Source organism: Neolamprologus brichardi, chromosome 11, assembly GCF_056152115.1.
Source record: "Neolamprologus brichardi isolate AB-2024 chromosome 11, ASM5615211v1, whole genome shotgun sequence".
Classification (NCBI taxonomy): Eukaryota; Metazoa; Chordata; class Actinopteri; order Cichliformes; family Cichlidae; genus Neolamprologus; species Neolamprologus brichardi.
The window spans coordinates 9534463-9543886 of record NC_142114.1 but is presented as its reverse complement, the minus strand read 5'-3'; the positions used below and the strand labels follow the sequence as shown (position 1 = coordinate 9543886).

The 9424-nt window shown below is 41.9% G+C and overlaps 1 protein-coding gene across 1 annotated transcript in view; it reads left to right on the top strand.

The window, feature by feature from the left end:
* The first annotated feature begins 1387 nt into the window (after nt 1-1387).
* LOC102798151 (myelin basic protein-like) overlaps nt 1388-9424 on the top strand; it is a 51195-nt gene continuing 43158 nt past the window's right edge. The window contains exon 1 of the mRNA XM_006794871.3: nt 1388-1715. The gene's annotated coding sequence lies outside the window, so the exon portion shown is untranslated. The remainder of the gene's footprint in view (nt 1716-9424) is intronic.

Genomic DNA, 9424 nt, shown 5'->3' with positions numbered 1-9424 from the left:
GATAAATGGCACACAGATTTCCAGTAGCAGACACATCTCTACATCAACTTTTCTCAGTCCTGTGTTGCAATTCTCACAGCAGTAAAGCTTTTCTCTTAATGCAGTTCTCAAAACAGTTAAAGCATTTTTCATAGCATAGAGTCTACTGAGCTAAAGGCACTACAACAATCAAAACTCTTCCATGTTTGTCAAAACATATTAAAACAAATTCAGAAACAAAAAATTTAAATTGAAGTATTTTTAATAAAAAAAAAAAACTTTACAAAATTGCTGAAATGGAGAAACAAAATGATACTCATGAAACTATATGCATCAGAAAACAGACAAAGAATACATACACCATCTATAAACAAAGTACCAACTACTGTATAGTCCCGTAAAGTCACACTACATACATACAGCAACCACTTTATTATGTACGCCTGTTCCACTGCTCATTACATTAATCCAAATATCGAATCATCCTTTCACATCAGAAGCAACTCAAAACATTTAGGCATGTAGACATGATCAAGACAGCCTGCTGAAATTCAAACCGAGCAATTAATTAAGAAAGACGACTGAACAGGACACGGTTGTTGTATGATGTGAATAATTCAGATGTTGTTGATGTATTAGGATTTTCCCACACAACCATCTCCAGGGTTTACAGAGAATGGTCTAAAATGAGAGTGAGCAGCAGTTCTCTGGGTGAAAATAACTTTTTTAATTTCAGAAGAGAATGGCCAGACTACTTCAAGCTGATGGGAAAGCAACAGTAACTCAAATAACCCCTGGTTACAAACAAGGTTCAAGGTACAAACAGGCACAACATATCTGATCTTGAAGCAGATGGGCTACAGCAGCAGAAGACCACACTGGTCTTTGAAATTTTTATTAAAAACACTAAAAGCAATGCTGGGAATTATTCAGGAAAGCAAGCAAGAGCTGTGACTGACAAAAGTACAAACTTTTTGGATGAGTTGTCTGATTTAAGTGAGAAGTGCATAAACACAGCAACAAATATCTATAGTTGTAAATTATGTGTAGAAACCACAGCTGTGTAAAAGCGTAAAGAATGTCTAGCGTGGGTGAGGCAATGCATTACTGATTTGAGAACTGCATTTGCAGTGGTAAGATCGATATTTGTGATATGAGAATTGCGCCAAAGCGATCGAGAGGGAAAAACCCTGTTAATTAACCTGTTGGAGGCTTTGAGCGAGGTATGAACCTGCCTGCCTGTTTGTATTGTGCAATCGTTGACCCTGCTGGCTGTAAAGCGTGCTCTCAGAGTGCGCAAATCCTACAGCCGTCTGTTTTCTGTGCTCGTGAGATCCACTTTAAAATCACGTTTATTTAACCCTCCCCACCGTGAACCACGAGTCACTAATCATGCACAGACGTGCACTAGCGTGCTTTTTAGTCCATATTTCTTGGCGGATTACAGCTGCACGCCGCCCCACCCCTTAACAAACAACATCATCACTACCACTGTACCTAAATCAGGAAGCACCGACACGTTTTTCTTTTTTTCCCCTTTTTTGTTTTCTTTCCTTTTTTCGTAACGGAGACACTTTGGTGATTACAGCAACTGCGAACCATAAAGGGGAAGAAGGCGTTATCTTCGATGCTGCTGACGACCACCGGTGACCACTACTAAAAGAAGACTGACACTTTGTTTCATCCAGTACAAGGCACAGCTGTGGATGCATTTGACACAGTCTAACCGGAGAAGGGTATGTGCACAGTCAAGGTGGTAAAATTCACAGGAAAACAAACACACACACGTGTAAAAGAAAGCAAGTGTAAAGACAGTGGCATACACGCGGGGGATACGACACTATTTGCATTTTATGTGGACTGCAGCTCGTGTGGTTTAGCGATAGTAAACATGTTTCACACGTCGACGCCTTTACGGCGCGTAACAAAAGCTGAAGCGAAAATATGCTCAGAATGTAGTTCCTGAGTAACTTTAGAAGACAGCGACGGAGTGAGAGCCGTGTTAGCATCCCTGTCACCACACTGTGACACTGCGTTTGTCATGTGCTTCGGTGGTGTCGCCCCACCACCAGCACTACTACAACAACACCCCCGTCCATCCATCCTCGCGGCTGTCTGTCCTCGCGCTCCGAACACAGTTAGCATACCGTGCGATTTGACTCTTCTTCGCTTAACCGCAACATGACAAAGCGTTTCGTGTGAGAGCAACGCCTTGTTCACAGTCAGCACTTAAGTACCTTTAATTCGGCGTGTACCCAACTCGACAAGCTGGACTTTAATGTGGTAAATTTAAGGGTTTATTATTTGCTTCCTAATGCTTGCCACCGGAAGCCCCACTTTGTTGTTGGTAGCAGTCGTCCACTGGGCTAGCAGAGAAAGGAACTATACTAAACAGCGTTAATATCACTTTCGGTAGATGGCTTAGATGTTTTCCGAATTTATCTGTGGTTTAAATCGACTCGTTATGTCACGTTTCCCTCGACACGAACACACGCACCGAAGTGCGGCGCCTTTAAATGGCGAGAATTCGAATGAGGATTTGCGCCCAAACTTCAGTGTGGATCACTCCGGTTACATGTTATTTACTGAGCACCTTAATGCATGGTGTAAAGCTGCTGAGTGTACCTTTCACAGTTGCAGCAGTCAGCATTGGTACAACTGTTTGTTTTTAATGCTAGACAAGTCTTTAAATTGGACATTCTTTGTAGGTGTTTATCATGGGTTAGGCTTTAATTATGGTGGTGTTTTGACTAGGCTGCTGCCTTTCAGCACATTCAACCATGTAAAGCAGGAGGAAATGGAAGTATTACATCACTGCATCCCAAGCAAAGGCTATTCTACAACAAGCTCACCTCCTTTCCTCACTTTACATGAAACAGGCTGGTGACAGAAACCATAAGCCTCTCTGTGACTATGATGAACACATAGAATTTTTATCCACACACTGTTAGTGGAAGGAGCAGCAGCTTGTGCAGCTCAAGACCCAACGATAAGCTTTCCAGCTATGTGTGTATTTTTACTCTTTGCCAGTTAGTTATATACAAAAAGGGACATTGAAGCTCAAAGCTGTTATGCCATGCTCACTTATTGCTGCTTTCCTCAAGCTCTAAATAAAGCACTTACACATGAGTGGGCGCCTGTGCCTGAACTACAGTGATTTATTAAAGCCTGCTGACCCTCTAGCAAGGGAACATTGTGCAAGATAACCCCTGGCTTTGTTTGATAGAAATCCCATGTGGGTTTAATCCTCACCTTTTTCTATTTTGCTTCAGATGATGAAAAAAAGTTATTAATAGTTATCGTAACATAACACAATTGCACTTCAGTTTCAGTTCTGGTACAGATTGAAACGTGGATATTTTTAGTATCGCTGACTACACAGACATAGCTTTTACCAGCGGCTCCAGGTTAACCTTCGCAAAGTTTCTGGAGCCAACTGTAGTTTCTGTGGAAGTACCTGAGTTGCGAAGGCCACAGGAATGCATTTGTCTAGGCCAGGAGAAAGAAATACCAGGAAGGTTTGCTCACATGTCCCGGCTGGCATTCCTTTGCCTTTATGAACATGCTGTACTTGCACCAGCAAGCCCCCCCCCCCTTCCCGTGAGTATCATGCAATCAGTTGTGCAAACATTCAGAATTTTTTTCCTCCTCAGCCAACATTTTCGACCCCATTTCTGCACGTGCACTGCATCCACTTGCTACATCTGTGTTTTACAGGTGATACATTGAGGTTTGTCAACTTCCGTGCTCAGAGATTCACAAACTTCCTCTCGTTTCTCACTTCCCCCTTCCTGTCTGTGCCTGCTCTGGCAAACAGGTTGAGTCACATTACCTTCACCTCCTGCACAGCAGTACGCTCATTTTGTTAGTTTTGCCCTAGGTGGGGTGTTGGCAGTGTTGCTCTATGATATTCTTGACAGCATATGTTGTCATTGAAAGTAGCGTCACAGCCTTGAAAGTGTTGCTTAAACGTTATCCCTCTAGGCCAAGGATGGGCAATTCATTTTCTTTCTTTCTTTCTTTCTTTCTTTCTTTCTTTCTTTCTTTTTTTTTTTTAACCTTTTATTGTTTATTTTATTTATTTTCTAAAGAAATGAAAAACTGGGACAGTTGTGGAGGACTGCAACAGTGAGCTGAACTCAGTTCTGCTCAATATTAATTTTATGTCTTTGTAAGAGTAAATGTTATAGTTTTGTCCTAAATATAGCCCCTTAGGGAAAATGAATAATTGCCCATCTCTGCTTTAGAGTCATATTATAGATGGCAAATGCAAGCAAGTTGCTTGGGTCATACATCTTCATTGTGGAGTTCTAAGCTAGTGTTCAGGCTGCAGGTTATGTCAGTAAGGCCCCTCTGGGAGTGATGGAAAGTTCCTGTGCAAAACATCTCAAAACAAACATTTGTTTGAATTAACAAAGCAAATTGCTGTGCTTAGTATTGGACCACTGGGAGTATGGAAAACAATACTCCCAGTGGTCCAATACTAAACTGATGTCTGGTATTCCCATTGAGCCATATATAACATTTTTCTTTTCTTTTTAAAAAGACAGGAAGATCCCACAGCTGTCTTCTCAGACATTTCTATGCAATAGCAGCTCTGTATTTATACAGAGTATATTTGTAGTCTATGTTGTCATGGCCCTCCTTCGAAACAACATCAGAGCATCTTTGCTGCTAAAGTGCCACAGTTTGATATTTTAGTCAAAGAAAGGGGAGCTTATCCAAATAAATCACTCAACCCTGAGACCAATTATCTCATGTTAGGAGAGCAAGAAGCGAAGAAGGCAGTGACTCTGGTGTTTTAGGCAGACAGCTGGAGCCCGCAAGCTAGCATCACCTCTCTCTGTGGTGGAACTGCTGTAGTCCGGGCAGATGCGCGTGGCCAACTGCCGTTTCATTCAAGAGGAATACTGATGAAAGGGGGAAACGACTTGAAGGGTTTTCATTTAAATTCCTTTCAGCTTGTTTTGTTTTTGCTTTTAATGGCGTCAATGCAAAACATGCAAAACCCGAAGCGAAGGGCGCTTTACATAGTAAGCTAAAGATGCTTTGATTTTAGAGAGAGAACTCTAATGATCTCATCTGATTCTTCTCTTTGAGCAAGCACTTAAGAGGAGGAAGACATCTGTGGCAGAACCAGAGGGGCAGTGAAAAAGATGTCAGAAGAGCATAGAGAGACCGCACACAATTGAAGAAAAGGAAAAATGTCAAATTCTGAAATTTCAGAGGCTTAATATAAAATCTCGGGCTTATTTGCTTCTAAATTACTTAATTAATCCCTTTTTAATTGGCCAAGTTGTTAGTCTAAACTACAAGTTTGACATAGTCCAGGAAAGTTAGTAGGCACAAACACATTTTAATTTCAAGGGGTTTTGGCACACTGCTCTAACTTTATCTGCATAGTCAGCCTGTACAGTTGTGCCAGTTCCTCCATATTCTAGCCTTCATAATGATTCAGCATGAAAAGGAGCTATTCAGGCAGCGCATGTGCTGAGTGCACTCAATAAAATAGCTATTTAAAAATGTAGACGGTAAATATGTTATTGTGTTTGGCTGCCACACATGAAAAACACTGGCTTGACGTGTCATTCCCCAGCTCCTGCAGCCCACACACTGAATAGTTCTTGGAAAGGGCAGAGAACCCCGAACTTCTCCTCACCTTGTAGTGTAGAATTTTTGTGACTGCTCCAAATACCAGTCCATTTACCATTTTAAAAAGTTAAGTCTTTGAGTTTTCTGATTCTGCAAATCAGTGCTGTCTCAGAAAATGCAGTCTTCTTACTGTAATGATTGCAGCGTATGTTTGTACCCTACCTCCTCCTTAAAACTTGGGCCAATCTGAACGAAACTTTGCTTGAAAATTGTTACACATACATCGATCATTAATATCCAAACAGCACAAAAGTGAGGAAATTTGTGTTTGATTTGTGCTAACAGTGCTACTTTGCAATAAATCTCATACTGTTGGAAAGCCTGTTTATTTCTCCTGAAATAGTCCCACATGTATAAGGAAAATGCATTTGTGGATTGAGGTGAAACTTGACAAAAAAAATCTTTTTGCCAAAGAGCTTATTCTGTTACCAAATATTGTTTGGCGTTTATTGGATTGACTGAAGTCTGTAGAAACAAGTCACTGGCAAATTAAGAACTGATTCATTAACAAACGGGGGCCTCAGCAGATGTAGAGAACCATGGCATTTCTTCCCCATTCTGGTCACCAGCTTGGTCACCCAATACTGTGGGATGGCGTCACATTCTTCAACCAGCATTTGTCACAAGTTAGCTAATGTGGTTGTGTTGGCCAGTCTGGCACGAACAGCACACCAAAGCTGACCCCACAAGAGTTCGATAAGGTTGAGGTCAGGACTGCAGGCAGGCCATTCCCTACTCTCTACTCCAAAATTCTGGAGGTAGTCTCTGCAAAACCTCACTCTGTGGGGTGAGCGTTGTCATCCTGGAGGACAGAGTTCGGTCCCAGTCTGTGGAGATATGGGACTGACACTGGTTGTAGAATCTCCTCTCGATATCTCCCCACATTGTCTCCAGTGATGATAAGCCTTGTTTTTCCAGTGAGGGAGATGGTGCTCCACATCATCACCACGCTACCTTCACCAAAAGCTGTTACGCTATCAGTGCAGCAATCAGCATAGCGTTTTCCACATCTTCTCCATACTTTGACCCAGCGATCCAGCTGCCGTAGGTAGAATCTGGCCTCATAGCCGAACATAACGTCCCTCCACATGCTCAAGTTCCAGTGCACATCTTTCTGACACATGGGGTACCAGAAGCTCAAGATCAGCCATAAATCCCAATGAGTTTGATTTTCATATTCATCATCTCCCTGCTTATCCGGTGTTACCTTCTCTATTTGTCCTTCTTTCACATGTCATATGAAACCAGGGTTGTATTTATTAAACGGGTTGTTTTAATTAAACGATCGTCTCATGTTGTTATTTTGTCCTTTGGAAAAATTGCCGGGTAGTAACTAATTCATTGACATTTTAGACTAGTTAATTGTTGCAAGTTAAATAGTTTTGTCCATTTCCATTACTTTTGCTATTGTACTTGTGATTATAGAAAGGCCAGGGATAAAAAGGCACGAGCCTCAGAGCCCTTTAAATGTCGAGTATTGCTCTTGTGTGGTTGCTAATCAGAAAAAAGGGAGTTGAAAATGAGTTTGCGTGCGCTCCTTTTGAAGTAGGACAAGTAGATTTGGAAAGAATAATTTCTTTCTTTTTTTTTTTTTTTACATTGGTGTGACTGATAGTAGTCAATGCTGCATGGAGGAACGGATCCCAGCCTTCGTTTTCCTGATTGACCACATATACCTCGCAAACACATTGCATTTGTTTAGGAGCAGTAACACATGGCACTCTCACATCCATTTAAATATACATTTTTTAGTATTATATGAAAGAGGAGAAGAGAGAAAGGAGGTGAAGACGATGAAACAATCCAGTTTCTTTATAAGGATTGCCATTCTGGCATTGCTCTGCCCTCCCTCTGGGACAGATTTTAACCTTTCACCTCAAAGCTATTGTCAAGAATATAGTGTACTTTCCACTGATACATAGGGAGAGCTATAGATCTCTTATCTCATCCCCTCTCTCCACTGCCTTCCGCCCAAAGGCACACATGCACACACATACGCACATGCTCCGTATTCATTACGTAATTGACTCTCGCAGTAGGGCAAAACACGGCGCAGTCACCGAGGCTTAAAAGAAGCTGTTGTGTCGAACGCACAAGAGCAAACTTTAAGTGAAACAATGGAACCAAGCAACACATGCTCCAGTTAGAGACATGGGTTTGTCAGTCTGCTGCTGTGTGACGATATGCCACGCAGACGTCGTATCAAGTTATGGAAGCTAAATGAGTCCATCATACACGGGCCTCATGTGATTGTTAATCATAGGCTAGTATGTGAGAACTGCGTGCTGGGATCTGGCTCAGAGATGCAGAGTAGCTGTGTTCCTTTTTTATTGTGTGCACACACACACACAAAAAAAGGGGTAGTGTCTCTTTGGTCACAATGATTCGGTGGAGACGAACTACAGAAATGCAGCATGGACCAAAATGAACGTGTTACTTAAAGAATGTATTGGGGCCGTGCAGATTGTGGTTACAGCAGTGGTAGTAAAAAAAACTGTTCTGTTTAGGTTAATTAATCTTACAGCAAGCACTGCATGCCAGTGTGATGCTTGATTTGTTCACCTCAAAAGCTGAATACTTCACTCTGACAAAGCAAGAGAAGCTGGCTTAGACAAAAACCGAAAGCAAAATGAATGACCGGTTATCCTGAAAGCTCTTACTTTTTGATCTGCTACCTTTATATATGCATCACGAACATACTATATATGGGTCTTCTGATTGGCTTTGGTGAGGAAGGTGCAGCTTCTGGCACCTCAGTGTTGTCTGTGTCACTTTCAGGCTCATTCTCTTTCCTGTTTTTGGCTAAGTGGACTTTTCGACCACACATTTCTTTGAAAGTTTTAACAGTTTGCCAGCTGAGTATTGTCACAATCTGCTTCATTAAGAGCTTTGCAGACGGTACAGTGGGCAGAGCAGAGAGCTGTAGCAAATGGCAAGAACAGGTCTTTAGTTGGATCCAAGAGCAAAAACATTTCTCCTTGTGTGTCATATTCTGCACTGGAGTGCTGAGGTCTTAGTAGCCACGGGTCTGTTATAAATCAGTTAGGTGATGGAGCAGATCAAAGGGAGCAGAAGAGAGGTGTGGTCGTAGAGCTAGAGCTGGGGTGGGCAATCTCAGTCCACGAGGGCCGGTGTCCCTGCAGGTTTTAGATCTCACCTTGGGTCAACACACCTGAATCACATGATTAGTTCGTTACCAGGCCTCTGGAGAACTTCAGGACATGTTGAGGAGCTAATTTAGCCATTTAAATCAGCTGTGTTGGTTCGAGGACACATCTAAAACCTGCAGGGACACCGGCCCTCGTGGACAGAGATTGCCCCCCCCTGAGCTAGAGGATCACACATGCGTGCAGACACAGTATTAGAGCACTAGTGTTGTATAAAATTGTACTTAAGTAAATTTACTTATGTCCAATAAAGACAGAGAAAAATGTGTTGGGTTTATTGTAGTTAACACAAAGCTGTCGTGCATTTTTCACACAGATTTAAAGCCGGAGGTCATTTTAGTTTTATCCAAAAGTCAATACCAATAGATCTGTCTGCAGCAGCCAGTCGCTTTTTTGGAATATTTGCCTTTGGCTGTTCCTTAAATTTGCTGCTTTTAAATCACTTTGAAGAGCTGTGGAAATATTCTCCTGGGATGCACTAGCTTTATGTGGGCTCAATAAGCCATCATGGTGACTTGAAGGTGTTCTAGCTACCTGTGAGGCTGAATAAAGAAGGGAAAAAAATCAATTTCTTCAGCTGTTGCTCTCACCCACTCTGACGCATATTTGTCATGTTTGTCACATTT